The following is a 13631-nucleotide window of genomic DNA, read 5'->3' as shown; positions in this document are numbered from 1 at the left end:
TGGAGGTGGCTGGGTGTGTACAGGGAGGTCCAGCCCTGAAGGTCAGCGGAGAAGTGCAACAGCCTTTGGGCTTCCCCGGTGGCTCAGTCGTTAAGAGTCTGCCTGCAATGCTGGAGACCCGGGTTCAATCCCTGGGTCGGGAAAGATTCCCCTGCAGAAGGGAACGGCAACCCACTCCAGTATTCTTGCCTGGAGAATCCCCATGGACAGAGAGGAGCCTGGCGGGCTACAGTCCGTGGGGTCGCAAAAGAGTCGGACACGACTGAGCGATTAGTGCTTTTTTTTTTTCTCCTGACAGGAGGTGAGCGGTTCAGGAGTTGACATGCGGCATGTGGGCTGTATATCTCTCCCTTGGAAAAGGAGAGGTGGGTGCGTTTCTTCTGAGACACATGAGAAGGTAGTGAAGGTGTAGACTTTCAGAGGGACGGATTCGAAAATGGTTTCTCTTTAAAAAGTTTTACCAAAGGGTGACCAAATATGAAGGTCTCGGTTTAGTAAGAGAGCCAGGGGTCCTGACCCAAGGGAAGCCAGACGTTTGGGGACCAGCTCGTACAGGAGACGAATTAGGCTTTCAGACTGTGCTTCGGGACAGAGGTGTAAGCTTGGCGTAGGGAGCTTGGCGATGTCTCTGTCCTTCCTAACTGCCCTTGTCTGCGATCACCGGCCGTACTTGGAATCATAAGAGCCCTGGTCTATCTTCCCTAGATAATACTGTCTGTTTAACAGGCTGTTTGAACTCACTGCTTGGGTTTTTAAAAATCAATGGATGGGGACTTCCCTGGTGGTCCAGTGGCGAAAGATTCCACCCTCCCAATGCAGGGACCTGAGTTGTACAGTCAGATCCCACATGCTGCGACTAAGATCCGGGGGTGGTGATGGTTTAGCCACTAAGTCGTGTCTGACTCTGTGTGAGTCCCCATGGACTGTGAGCCCACCAGGCTCCTCTCTCCATGGGATTATCCAGGCCAGAATACTGGAGTGGATTGCCATTCCCTTCTCCAGGGGATCTTCCCCCAACCCAGGTCTCCTGCATTGCAGGCAGATTCTTTACCATCTGAGTCAGCAGTGTGTGTGTGTTGGGGTGGGGGAGCTTTCCTGGTGCCTCAGGTTGGTAAAGACCCAGTGCATCAAGTTAATAATTAAAGAAAAAGAAAAAAAAAAAAAAGGCTTGAAGCATAAACCGGGGCAGGCTGAAAAGGATTGCTGGAAGATGGTCTGATTGAGCAAATATTCTCCGGTAGGGGTTTCTGCCGTGATGATGCACTGTGTATCCATGCTGTCCGGTATGGGAGCTGCTGGCCACCTGTGGGTGTGGATTTACGGGGTATCTCATGAGCCGTAAGGATGAGGGCTTCTATAATAGCAGAGCCTCCAGGGGCCGGGGCTTGGGGAAGCTGAAAGTGGCCGGTGGGGAAATGGCCTGGGCGGGGTGAGCGCAGAGGATTGGTAAGGGAGAAAGCCTACGTACTCGTGGCCCCTGCGAACCGAGAGCTGGGCTAGCTGTATTTTCCTCTCGTCTTGCTTCTGTTTCTTTCTTTGTATTTATTTTTTATCTTCGGCCGTGCCGGGTCTTTGTTGCTGCGTGCAGGGTTTCTCTAGTTGTAGTGACTGGGGGACCACTGTTCGTTGCACGGGTTTCCCACTCTGCTGCTTTCTTCTCCTGCAGACCTCAGGCTCTAGCCGTGCAGGCACCCACACTTTCGGCGCTCGGGTTCGGTAGTTGCGGCTCCCAGGCCCTGCAGAGTACAGGCTCAGTAGTTAGGGCACATGGGCTTAGTTGCTCGGGGCTTTTAGGATCAGGGATCCCACGTTCCCCAAACTGGCAGGCAGATTCTCACCCACGGCGCCCCCAGGGAAGCCCTGGGGAGCTTCCATTTCTTCTTACTCATTGCTTTTGTCATTCAGTGGCACAGTCGTATCCGACTCTCTGCGACCCCATGGACTGCAGCATGCCAGGCCTCCCTGTCGGTCACCAACTCCCGGAGTTTACTCAAACTCCTGTCCATTGAGTTGGTGATGCCATCCAACCATCTCATCCTCTGTCGTCCCCTTCTCCTCCCGCCTTCAGTCTTTCTCAGCATCAGAGTCTTTTCCATTGAGTCAGTTCTGCGCCTCAGGTGGCCAGATGTTTGAAGTTTCAGCTTCAGCATCAGTCCTTCCAATGAATATTCAGGACTGATCTCCTTTAGGATGGACTGGTTGGATCTCCTTGCAGTCCAAGGGACTCTCAAGAGTCTTCTGCAGCACCACAGTTCGAAAGCATCAATTCTTCGGTGCTCAGCCTTCATTATGGTCCAACTTTCTCACATCCGCACATGATTACTGAGAAAACCATAGGTTCGACTATATAGACCTTTGATGGCAAAATGAGATGTCTCTGCATTTGTAAATGCTGTCTAGGTTTGTGATAGCTTTCCTTCCAAGGAGGAAGCGTCTTTTAATTTTCTACTTATTTTCTTATACATTAAGAGGAGAAGGGGATGACAGAGGATGAGATGGTTGGATGGATGGCATCACCGACTCAATGGACATGAGTTTGGGTGGACTCCGGGAGTTGGTGATGGACAGGGAGGCCTGACGTGCTGCCGTCTGTGGGGTTGCAAAGAGTCGGACACGACTGAGCGACTGAACTGAACTGAACTACAGGAAGCTTGGAGTTACCTGGTTTCTCTGCTAAGCCTGGAGAAGTGATCAGTACCAGGGGCGTGTGCTAATTCATTGTTAATGGATCACTGCCGGCCATCTCTGATGAGAGCAGGGAAGAGGTGAACTTGTTCTCCTTGGGTTCGGGGAGGGCAGGAGAACGCCACAGCACAAACGTCTCCGTTTCATGCCCCTGCTCAGCAGCCCCCATCTTTAAATATCAACTCTTGTCAAGCCCTCCCCCCTCTCTGTGGACGTTCAGCCTTGAGAAAGGAAAAGATAATCTCGAACATTCCATCTGCGCGCCAGGGGGTCTCAGCCCGTTGAAAGCGTGGGCTCAGTTTTGTGTGCCCCAGCAAGCAGTCACGGAGTTTGGGGAATCTGTTAAAAACCCGCCGGTTTTGTCGGGAGAGGAAAAATATCTCTCACAGCTCCGTCTTCTGCAGCCTCCTCAAGGCCTTTTAGTCTAGTGCTGCACACACAAGCCGGGCGTCATAAGAAGGAAAAAATTAGCAGAACCGGTTGCTTGTCTGGGAACTCCTTGGTCTTATTTGTGTGTTTCTCCCCACTCATCGCCCTTCTGCAGAGAACAGTTCCCCAGTCCCCTGCCTTCCCCTTTCAGCAGAGCAGCCCTGCACCGTGGGCCGTCTGGCGTCCGCCCCCCGCTTGGCAGAAGCGCCATCTGAGTCGCCGTGAGTGCCAGATTGTGGGGGACCCCTGCCCGCCTCGCCCAGGCTGCTGCAGCGCCCTCTGCTTCTACCCGGCCCGCTTGTCCTGGGTCTTGGGGCCATCCTGCCCTCCCCACTCCCCGTCCCTTTGTTCCCCTGCTTGAGGGGCTCCCCAGAAAACCCCCATGCAACCAGCGGCGTGGGGGGCGGGGAGGCATTGCGGCGTGTCCTCGCGTGGTGATCCTGACTTCAGACTCCAGTGCCCATGGCTCTGAACAGCTTGCTTATTTGACCCCTTCGCTTCCCTGGTGGCTCGGACGCTAAAGAATCCGCCTGCGGTGCAGGAGACCCCGGTTCAGTCCCTGGGTCGGGAAGATCCACGGGAGGAGGTCATGGCAACCCATTGTAGCCACGCGTTCCGGGGAAACAAACTCGCTCAGAAGGACAACGCAGAGTGGAGTGCCGTTGATTACACCGGCGGGCCCAAGGCAGACTCTCTCCTCTTAGCCAAGGACCCCGACCAATTTTTGTGACAGCATTATATACCCTAAGTATATGTGTCCAAACCCACCTCCCCAAATTCCCTGAAACTACTCTGAACAAAGGAAAAAGAAAGATATAAAGTTAACCCGGGATTCATATGCCTTAAGCCTAGGTAGTTAACAGTGGACAGTGACCAATAGGACTGCGGTCATACCCCAATAAGCATAATAGAATGTATGGTGCTATTCGGTTACACAGATAATTAGGGTCTTCTTTTAGACTACGGAGAGGAGAGTCTAGATATGAGCCCTGGGGCTCGTCCCTCCGGGGGGGCCTGGTTTTCCAGTTGGTAAGTTGTTTCCATAGATACTGGGCATAGAGCTCAAAGTCCACAGTCCGGCCCAAGAAAGCAGGAGTCCTGCTTTCAAGATAGAGCCTGTTCTGTTTCCTCCGTCAAACCCAGTCCAGTATTCTTGCCTGGAGCATCCGATGGACAGAGGAGCCTGGCGGGCTACAGTCCATAGGGTCTGCAAAGAGTCAGACACGACTGAACAGCTAATACTTACTTAGTAACAGAGACCAGGGTCCTAAACTTATTTTCTTCCTTTTTTTTTCTTTTTTTTGGCTTTTATTTATTTGTGTCGGATCTTGGTTGCACACACTGACTTGGGCACACTGACTCTCCAGTTGTGGCATGCAAGCCCAGAGGCACCTAGGGTCTTAATTCCCCAGCATGGCAAGGCGGATTCTTAACCGTTTCAACCACCAGGGAAATCCCCTAAAACTCTTTTTTGTGTATGGACCCCCTTCCGCTGGAGGCTTCTCAGAACAGGATTTTCAAATGCACTAAAAAAAAATACAAGGAAAGCCGTTAACAGGACTGTCATAAACAAATTCACAGGTACTTCTAGCCGCCCGCCCTCCCCCGATACCCTGATTTATTGTGGTGAAAGACACTCGATGTGAAATGTACCCTCTTATCCATTTTTAAGTGTAAAAGTTCAGGGGCATTAAGCACATCCTAGGTGGTGCTCATGCTAAAGAGTCTTCCTGCCAGTGCAGGAGACAAAAGAGACATCAGTTCGATCGCTGGGTCCAGAAGATTCGCTGGAGAAGGCAGTGGCAACCCACTCCAATATTCTTGCCTGGAGAATCCCCATGGACGGAGGAGCCTGGCGGGCTACAGTCCATGGGGTCGCAAAGAGTCAGACACGACTGAGCACTCACATACACATCGCTATCCATCCGTACCACGTGTTCATCTTCCCAGACTGAAAGTCTGTCCCCATTAAATACCGACTCCCCGTCTCCCCACCGTCAGCCCCCTGGCCCCCAGTACTTTGCTGTCTTTATGCTTCTGACTGTATTGTAGGTGCTTTGCCATCACTGGAATCAGACAGCCTTTGTCCTGTGTCTGCTTCTTTCACTTGGTATCATGTCCTCAAGGTTCACCCCTGTTGTAGCAAGTGTCAGAATATGCTTCTTTTTTATCTTAGTGCTGAATGCTATGTCATTGTATGGAAAGACCTCATTATATTTATCCACTCGTCTGTGGATGGGCATTCGGGTCCCTTATGCCGAGGTGGGGGAGGGGTTCCCCCAATCTCTGGGCTGCAGACCGGTACCACCTGTCCGATCAGCAGTGGCATCAGATTAGAAATGAAGTGAGTAAGAAATGTCATGCACTTGAATCTTCCCCAAACCACCCCCCCACCTCCCCCCACTTCCCGGTCTCTGGGAAAACTGTCTTCCGTGAAACTGGTCCCTGGTGACAAAAAAGGTAGGGGAATCGCTGCTTTATACTTTTTTTTAGGCTGTTGGGACTGCTCTCAAACATCTCTTCGAGATCCACTTTCAGTTCTTTTAACGTGTGCTTTTTTGAACACGAATCAGTTGAGTCGCTCAGTCGTGTCTGACTCTTTGTTACCCCATGGACTGCAGCACGCCAGGCCTCCCTGTCCATCACCATCTCCCGGAGTTTGCTCAAACTCATGTCCATTGAGTCGGTGATGCCATCCAACCATCTCATCCTCTGTCGTCCCCTTCTCCTCCTGCCTTCGATCTTTCCCAGCATCAGGGTCGTTTCCAGTGAATCGGTTCTTCACATCAGGTGGCCAGAGTATTGGAGTTTCAGCTTCAGCGCCAGTCCTTCCAGTGAATATTCACAGCACGACCTAGCAATGGCTTTAACCACTGCCATCATCTCAAAGTAGCCGTGGGTGTCAGCGGTATTTTTTAAAGTATCTGAGACATCTGAAAGCTGATACGAAAACGCCTACAGGGTCCTACCGGTTATCTGAGCATCTCAGGCTGTGCAGTTTTCACGAGCACCTGTTGCCCACGTTTCTCACGCAGTTACCAACGGAGTTTCGCGAAAGGTGAAGGAAAATAAAGTTCTTGCTTCTCCCCAGCCCCCATCCAAGTTCACGGACGCCCTTGAACTGTGGCCTGCGTGCCCGTTCCGGCCTAGTCTGTAGACCGGGTTTCCCAGGACGCACGTGGGACCTGCCTCCTCTGTTCACTGTGGGGACTGGTACCTCTGCCCTGTTCGCTCCAGCTGGTATCCCAGCTACGGAAAATGCTTGCTCAGCTGTTGAGCAAGCTTCCCCCTCCCCCACTGGTGTGTTCATTTATCCCACAAATAGCTTGGTCTGCACTGTGTGCTGAGCGCTTCCCTGGGTGCTTGGGGTGCCTGGCGGTGACCCGACAAGGGAGGGATGAGCAAGCGTGTGCACTGAGATTGACTGGATCTCAACAGTGATGAGAGTCACGGGGAAACGCAGGGGGCCGTGAAGAAAGTCTCTGTCCTCCTTAGTCACGCTGAGGGGGAGCATCTTAAGGTAGGACTGGAGGAAGGAGTGGAGTCAGAACGCATGCCCGGCCAAGGAGCAGCTTGTGCAAAGGCCCTGAGGTTGCCGGGAATGGAGGCATTCAGGGAGAGGGGGAGGGACTGGCCCCTTTGCTGGACCTCTGGAGACTGAGTTAGAAGTTGGTTGCGTTCTGAGAGTACTGAGTCGTAGCTAGGAGGGGGAAGCCAGGCTGGCGTCCACTCTGGCTTCTCAGTGGAGGGAGACTTGGAGGAAGTCAGGAAGGGAAGTGCGTTGAGCGACACTGCCTGCTAGATTATTCCTCAGGAGTGGTTCCTTGGCCCGGGGCAGGGAGGGGTGGTGTGTGGCCCAGGACAAGGGGAAGGGTTAGGGGATCGGTTAGAGACAAGGCTTTGGAAATCTGTTAGTTGTCTTAGGTAGGCTCAGTTGGTTAAAGAAGCCCCCTGCCAAGCAGGAGACTCAAGTTCGATCCCTGGGTCCGGAAGATGCCCTGGAGGAGGGCATGGCAACCGACTCCAGTGTTCTCGGCTGGAGAATCCCCATGGACAGAGGAGCCTGGCGGGCTGCGATCCGTGAGGTCACAAAGAGTCGGACATGACTGAGGACAGCATCGTGATTTCTGCCTCCTTTCTCCTCCCTTTCGTTTTCCTGCCGTGGAAACCCACAACGATATGATCCTTCTTAACATGTTTATATTCCTGTCTTAGGTGTATTCCTTTTAAATCTCTTTGAGACTTGAGGGCAGAGCCTTAGCTTCCCTGGCTTTGAGTATTTAAGATCTAACCCATATTTTTTGAATGGAACGTAAATTTGTTTTTTTTCTGGGTCCTGCGTTCTTGCTGTTTGCACACGTTTCCGGATGAGAACGGTGCAAGCATCACTCTCACTTGTAACAGAGGACATTGTGGGGATCCTCTGAGCTGGAGCTTCTGTTCCTGGATCTTCCCTGGAGTCTCTAGACTTGAGGGGGGGTATCATTGCTATATAAGAAGGCGTTCTCACTATTTGCATTTATAGAGTTTGCTTTTTTAAAAAGAAACTATCTGGATTTTCGTGGAAAAATTGTATAGTCTCCCGAGTGGTGTTTTGCCTTTGGTTCTGTTCTAAGAGCTGGTTGTGAAAAGGAGGACATAACCCTTCTCGTCGGTAGTGTAAACGTGTTGGTCTTTATAGCATATATGGTACGTAAAGCGGTACCAACCGGGCCGCCGTGTCAGTTTTGGAAATCAGATATTTTGGTGTGCATGTGCTCTCTGTATTTTTCCTTATTTGTTTGCACGGGGAAAATTATAATTTCTTTTTCCCCCAGAGAGATTTTGAGTGTAAACAAGTCCCGATCCTGTTTGAAGTGCAGGCTCTCTTGGCTTTATTTTTCCTCTTTTTCTGCCCGAGTTGGTTGAAGACTTAAGCTCGGAGCGCTGTGAGTGCACAAGCCGACATTCCTGCCTTATTTTTCCTTCTAGTCCTGTTTCCTGTGGAAGAAATAAGAGCCGTGAGTGCAGCTGTGGGCAGCGTTCAAAATGAAGGGGTGTGTGTGTGTGTGAGAGAGAGAGAGACTCAGAGAGAGAGGGAAGACACAGCCTCTCTTTGTATAGCCCAGCCAGCTCTCCGCAGAAGTCTGGCTCAGGGAACTTTCCTGAGCTGCTCTGGCCACGCATTTTGGGGTGAGAGGTTAGAGGTGAGTTCAATGTAAGCAAACAGAGATGGCAGGAGAGACTGCGTGCTGTTAGAGATGACACCTGTGTCTCCCCCATTCCATGTCTGAGTCCCTTATCCTGTGTCTGGGTGCTCCGTGACGGGTAGGTTTCAGAATCGGGCAGAGTATTTATTAACGGGGGAGAAACACGGGTGACCTGTCTTTTCCAGGCTCGGATGTGGAGCTTGGGGAGGGCGAGGCGGCCTCCGGGGTCCCTCACAAGCAGTGCTGGGGCCCGCTGGGGCCCTGGGATCCTGTCTTTAGGGGTGGTTGACCTCTCTCTGTGGAGGGCCAGGTCGTACCTGTTTCGGCCGTGGAAGTCCCCATGGTCTGTGTTCCCCTATGCCTGGAGTGGGGGGCACAGCCCCAGACCCATGTTATGAACTGAGTGTGGCTGTACCTAGTCAAATTCCATTGATCTCCACCTTATTGCAGATGGCAAGGTTTCGTGCTTTTTTATGGCTGCGTAATATTCCACTGCATATACACCACATCTGTCGCTGGACATTTAGGTTGTTCCCATGTCTTGGCTATTGTGAATAGTGTTGCTCTGGACACTGGGGTGCGTGTATGTTCTCAAATAACAGTTTTTCAGTTGTTTTGGAGATGTACCGGGAGTGGAACTGCTGGGTCGTATGTGAGTTCCAGAGGTTGGGCTTTTGAAGAATGAGTGTAGTGAAGAAACACACCAGCCATCACCTCTGAAGAGGTTGCCTGTGGCTTCTTCCTCAGATACCGTGGTCTATTTTTAATGTCAGAGGGGAAAAAGGACCAGAGACACGTTAGCTGTTCGAGGCCCTCTGAGGAAAACCCCTGTTCACATCGCGTGTGTGCATGCTAAGTCGCCTCAGTCATGTCTGACTCCGTGTGACGCTGTGGACTGCAGCCCACCAGGCTCCTCTGTGCGTGGGATTCTGCAGGCAGGAGTACTGCAGTGGGTGGCCATTCTCTTCTCCAGGTGATCTTCCCGACCCAGGGATCGAACCCATGTCCCTTACATCTCATGCGGCGGCGGCTGGGTTCTTTACCACCAGCGCCACCTGGGAAGCCCAGTTCACATCTCATCGCTGCTTTATTAACTGCAGTGTGACTTAAAGAAATAACTCACCATAATCCTTTTAGCCTGTATTTAGTCACTAACGCTACACTTGCATTAAAGCAGTTTTAGGTGGAAGCATTTCGGTTCGTTTTTGTCATCGGCAAACTTGTGTAAGAGGCCAGATGGTGGGTATTTGGGGATTTTTAGACGGTACGGTATCTGGAGGTTGTGTGGCAGAAAGCGGCCGTTGGTTGTATGGACGGACGTTTACACCGTTGGGCAGCCAGTCACTGGAACATCTTTCCCCTCCCAGGAGTAAGCTCTGTGCTCAGTAAGCAGCAGCTGCCCCCTCCCTTCCCCCAGCCCCCCAAAACCTCTGTCCCGCTGGCTGTCTACGTGACTTGGACCACTCCAGAACCTCACCGTGTTTGTCCATTCGTGACGGCCTCTTTTTTTCAGCGAACGTCATGTCCTCAAGGTTCACCTGTTATGTAGCATCTGAAGCTCTTTCCTTGTTTATGGCCGAATAATACTCCACTGTACTGTATACCAGTAAGTACGTTACTGGAAGCAGATTTTCTTTGGTTACCTAGAGTCACTTTAGCTCAGCACAGTTCCCTAGGAATTGTCTTAATGGGAGGAAGACTTAAGAACATGCAGTCTTTCCCATTTGAAGGTCAAGGAGGTCTTGAGAGGCCCTGGAACTCACCTGACTATGCAGGTACACGCTGTGTGGTGTTGGAGTCCTGAATCTGGGAAAATGTCTGAATTAGAAGATAGGAGGGATCATCAAGAATGCTTTTCAGTCACTCAGTCGTGTCCAACTCTTTGCAACCCCATGGGCTACAGCACGCCGGACTTCCCCGTCCTTCACTCTGTCCCTGGGTTTACTCAAACTCAGGCCCATCGAGTCGGTGATGCCATCCAACCATCTCATCTTCTGTCGTCCCCTTCTCCTCCCGCCTTCAATCTTTCCCAGCATCAGGGTCTTTTCCAGTGAGTCAGTTCTTCACATCTAATGGCCAAAGGATTGGAGTTTCAGCTTCAGCATCAGTCCTTCCAATGAACACCCAGGACTGATCTCCTTTAGGATGGACTGGTTGGATTCCTTGCAGTCCAAGGGACTCTCAAGAGTCTTCTCCAACACCACAGTTCAAAAGCATCAATTCTTCAGTGTTCCTCCTCCTTGACGGTCCAGTTTTCACATCCGTCCATGACCACTGGAAAAACCATAGCTTTGACTATATGGTCCTTTGTTGGCAAAGGGACGTCTCTGCTTTTTAATGCATTGTCTAGGTTTGTCATAGCTTTTCTTCCAAGAATGGTAACCTGTAATTCACCAGGGTCTCCTCATTTGCTCACCCGGGAGTTTTGCGGCCCCCTGAGAAGCTGACCCCACTTCTGCAGATGGGGTTTCCCGGGAGGCCAACTCTGGGTGGGGGTGGGACCCCCTTCGGGATGGGTGGCTGTGGGTGGGAGAGGAGGAGGAGGCCAGTTTTGGAGGAAGGGTTAGCCGGGCATGATGAAGCCACACGGCCTCGGGTGACCCCAAGTGCCAGCATCACCCACTCCTGTCAAGAGGCCTTTGCAACCATTGCCTGCCCACTGACCATTATTCAGTGGGGGCGTGCCTTGAGGTCAAGGCCACTCCTGGCAGTGGGGAGGGGGGTTCTTGGCAGCAGTGATTGCCTCTGTTACCCCAATAAAGTATGTTGTTGGCCATTCCCTGGAACCCGGCATCGAAAAATGCCGAGTCCAGAAGTTCTTGGATGGTTTTGTTGTGTGTGTGCATGTGTGTGCTGAGTCGCTTCAGTCGTGTCCGAGTCTCTGCGACCCCATGGACTGTAGCCCGCCAGGCTCCTCTGTCCATGGGATTCTCCAGGCAGGGATACTGGAGTGGGTTGTCATGCTCTCCTGGACCCAGAGATTGAAACCTGCATCTTCTGTGTCTCCTGCATTGGCAGGCAGGTTTGTTACCATAGGCACCACCTGGGAAGCCCACATATCAGGATGTGACTTGCTGAAATTCACTCATGAAGGAAGTGCTGGGAGCTAGATTCTGATAAGGCTATATGTCAGGGGAAGGTACTTCCAGTGGCCCATTTTGAAAACCCAATTTTTACTGGGACGCTTGGCCACATCCATTGTTTGTCCTGAGACTTCCTTCCCTGGGGGCAGAGCTGCGTAGTAGCATCGGAGACTGTCCAGACCATGATGCTGAGAATATTTATCATCTGTTAGGAGACACAGGCCACCACTGCTGTGAGCAGTGTGTACAGCTTTCTGGGACGCAGAAGGTAAAGGTGGTCTTTTTGTTGTTCTTGTGTCTCTTCCAGTTTTATTGAGAGATAATTGACGTAGAGCACTGTATAAGTTTATGGCGTGTAGTTTCTATACACCATTTAATCATGACCACAGGAAGTTTAGTGAAGATCCATCATCTATAATCGATACAGAGGCTTTTCTGATGGCTCAGTGGGTAAAGAATCCGCCTCCAATGTGGGAGAGCTGGGTTCATTCCGTGGGTTGGGAAGATGCCATGGGGAAGGGCATGGCAGCCCACTCCAGTATTTTTGCCTGGAGAATCCTGTGGACAGAGGAATCTGGCGGGCTACAGTCCAGGGTCTCGCAACGAGTCAGACTGAGCTACTAAGCATGCAATAGATACCAAAAACATAAAAAGAAAAATATTTTTCCTTGTGATGAGAACTCTGATTTGCTCTCTTAACTTTCATGTGTAACATACAAGCAGTGTTAATTGCAGTCACCATGGTGTACATCACGTTCCTAATATTTACCTAAAAAACTGGAAGTTTGCACTTTATGACCACCTTCATTCAGTTCCCTCTGCCCGCCCAGCGCTTGTCTCTGGTAACCAGAAATCTGATCTCTTTTTCTGTGACTTTGATCATCTGTCTGATTGGTTTTGAAGTTGTAATTGACCTGTCGTGCCAGGTCTTTTCCAGACTCAGGACATAGCGATTCAATCCCTGGGGGAAGTCTGTAGTTACCGGCTGTCACTATACAAAGATGTGACGTTATTACTGACTGTACACCCCATGCTGTACGTTTTCCATGCCTGTGACCCACTTATTTTGTAACGAAGGTGTGTACCTCTTCAAGACCATCCCAAAGAAAAAGAAATGCAAAAGGGCAAAATGGTTGTCTGAGGGGGCCTTACAAATAGCTGAGAAAAGAAGAGAAGCTAAAGGCAAAGGAGAAACAGAAAGATATACACATGTGGATGCAGAGTTCCAAAGAATAAGGGGAAATAAGAAAGCGTTCCTCAGTGATCAATGCAAAGAAATAAAGGTAAACAATAGAATGGGAAAGACTAGAGATCTCTTCAAGAAAATTAGAGATACCAATGGAACATTTCATGCAAAGATGGGCTCAATAAAGGACAGAAATGGTATGGACCTAACAGAAGCAGAAGATATTAAGAAGAGATGGCAAGAATACACAGAACTAGACAAAAAAAGATCTTCATCACCCAGGTAACCACGATGGTGTGATCACTCACCTAAAGGCAGACATCCTGGAATGCGAAGTCAAGTGGGCCTTAGGAAGCATCACTACGGACAAAGTTAGTGGAGGTGATGGAATTCCAGTTGAGCTATTTCAAATCCTAAAAGATGATGTTGTGAAAGTGCTGCACTCAATATGCCGGCAAATTTGGAAAACTCGGCAGTGGCCACAGGACTGGAAAAGGTCAGTTTTCATTCCAATCCCAAAGAAAGGCAATGCCAAAGATTGTTCAAACTACTGCGCAATTGCACTCATCTCACGTTACCAAAGTAGTGCTCAAAATTCTCCAAGCTAGGCTTCAACAGTACGTGAACTGTGAACTTCCAGATGTTCAAGCTGGATTTAGAAAAGGCGGAGGAACCAGAGATCAAATTGCCACCATCTGCTGGATTATCGAAAAAGCAGAGAGTTCCAGAGAAACACCTACTGCTTTATTGACTATGTTAAAGTCTTTGACTGTGTGGATCACAACAAACTATGGAAAATTCTTCAAGAGATGGGAATACCAGACCACCTGACCTGCCTCCTGAGAAATCTGTATGCCGGTCAAGAAGTAACAGAACTGTACGTGGAACAACATACTGGTTCCAAATCGGGAAAGGAGTACATCAAGGCTGTATGTTGTCACCCTGCTTATTTAACTTATGTGCAGAGTACATCATGAGAAACGCTGGGCCAGATGAAGCACAAGGTGAAATCAAGATTGCTGGGAGAAATATTAATAACCTCAGATATGCAGATGATAC

At 50.4% G+C, this 13631-nt stretch overlaps 1 protein-coding gene and 1 long non-coding RNA gene across 10 annotated transcripts in view; both read left to right on the top strand.

Annotated features, from left to right (window-relative positions):
* LOC145536639 (F-box-like/WD repeat-containing protein TBL1X) overlaps window positions 1-13631 on the top strand; it is a 250623-nt gene that overhangs the window by 40595 nt on the left and 196397 nt on the right. The window lies entirely within an intron of this gene.
* Window positions 8715-12045, top strand: LOC145535962 (uncharacterized). Its single transcript, XR_014075553.1, has 2 exons — window positions 8715-11172; window positions 11975-12045. It is a non-coding gene; the product is annotated as an uncharacterized LOC145535962 (long non-coding RNA).

Source organism: Giraffa tippelskirchi, chromosome X (assembly GCF_054371585.1).
Source record: "Giraffa tippelskirchi isolate mGirTip1 chromosome X, T2T-mGirTip1v1.2.pri, whole genome shotgun sequence".
Taxonomy (NCBI): domain Eukaryota; kingdom Metazoa; phylum Chordata; class Mammalia; order Artiodactyla; family Giraffidae; genus Giraffa; species Giraffa tippelskirchi.
The sequence above is the reverse complement of the archived record's forward strand: the minus strand, read 5'-3'. Positions and strand labels throughout refer to the sequence as shown.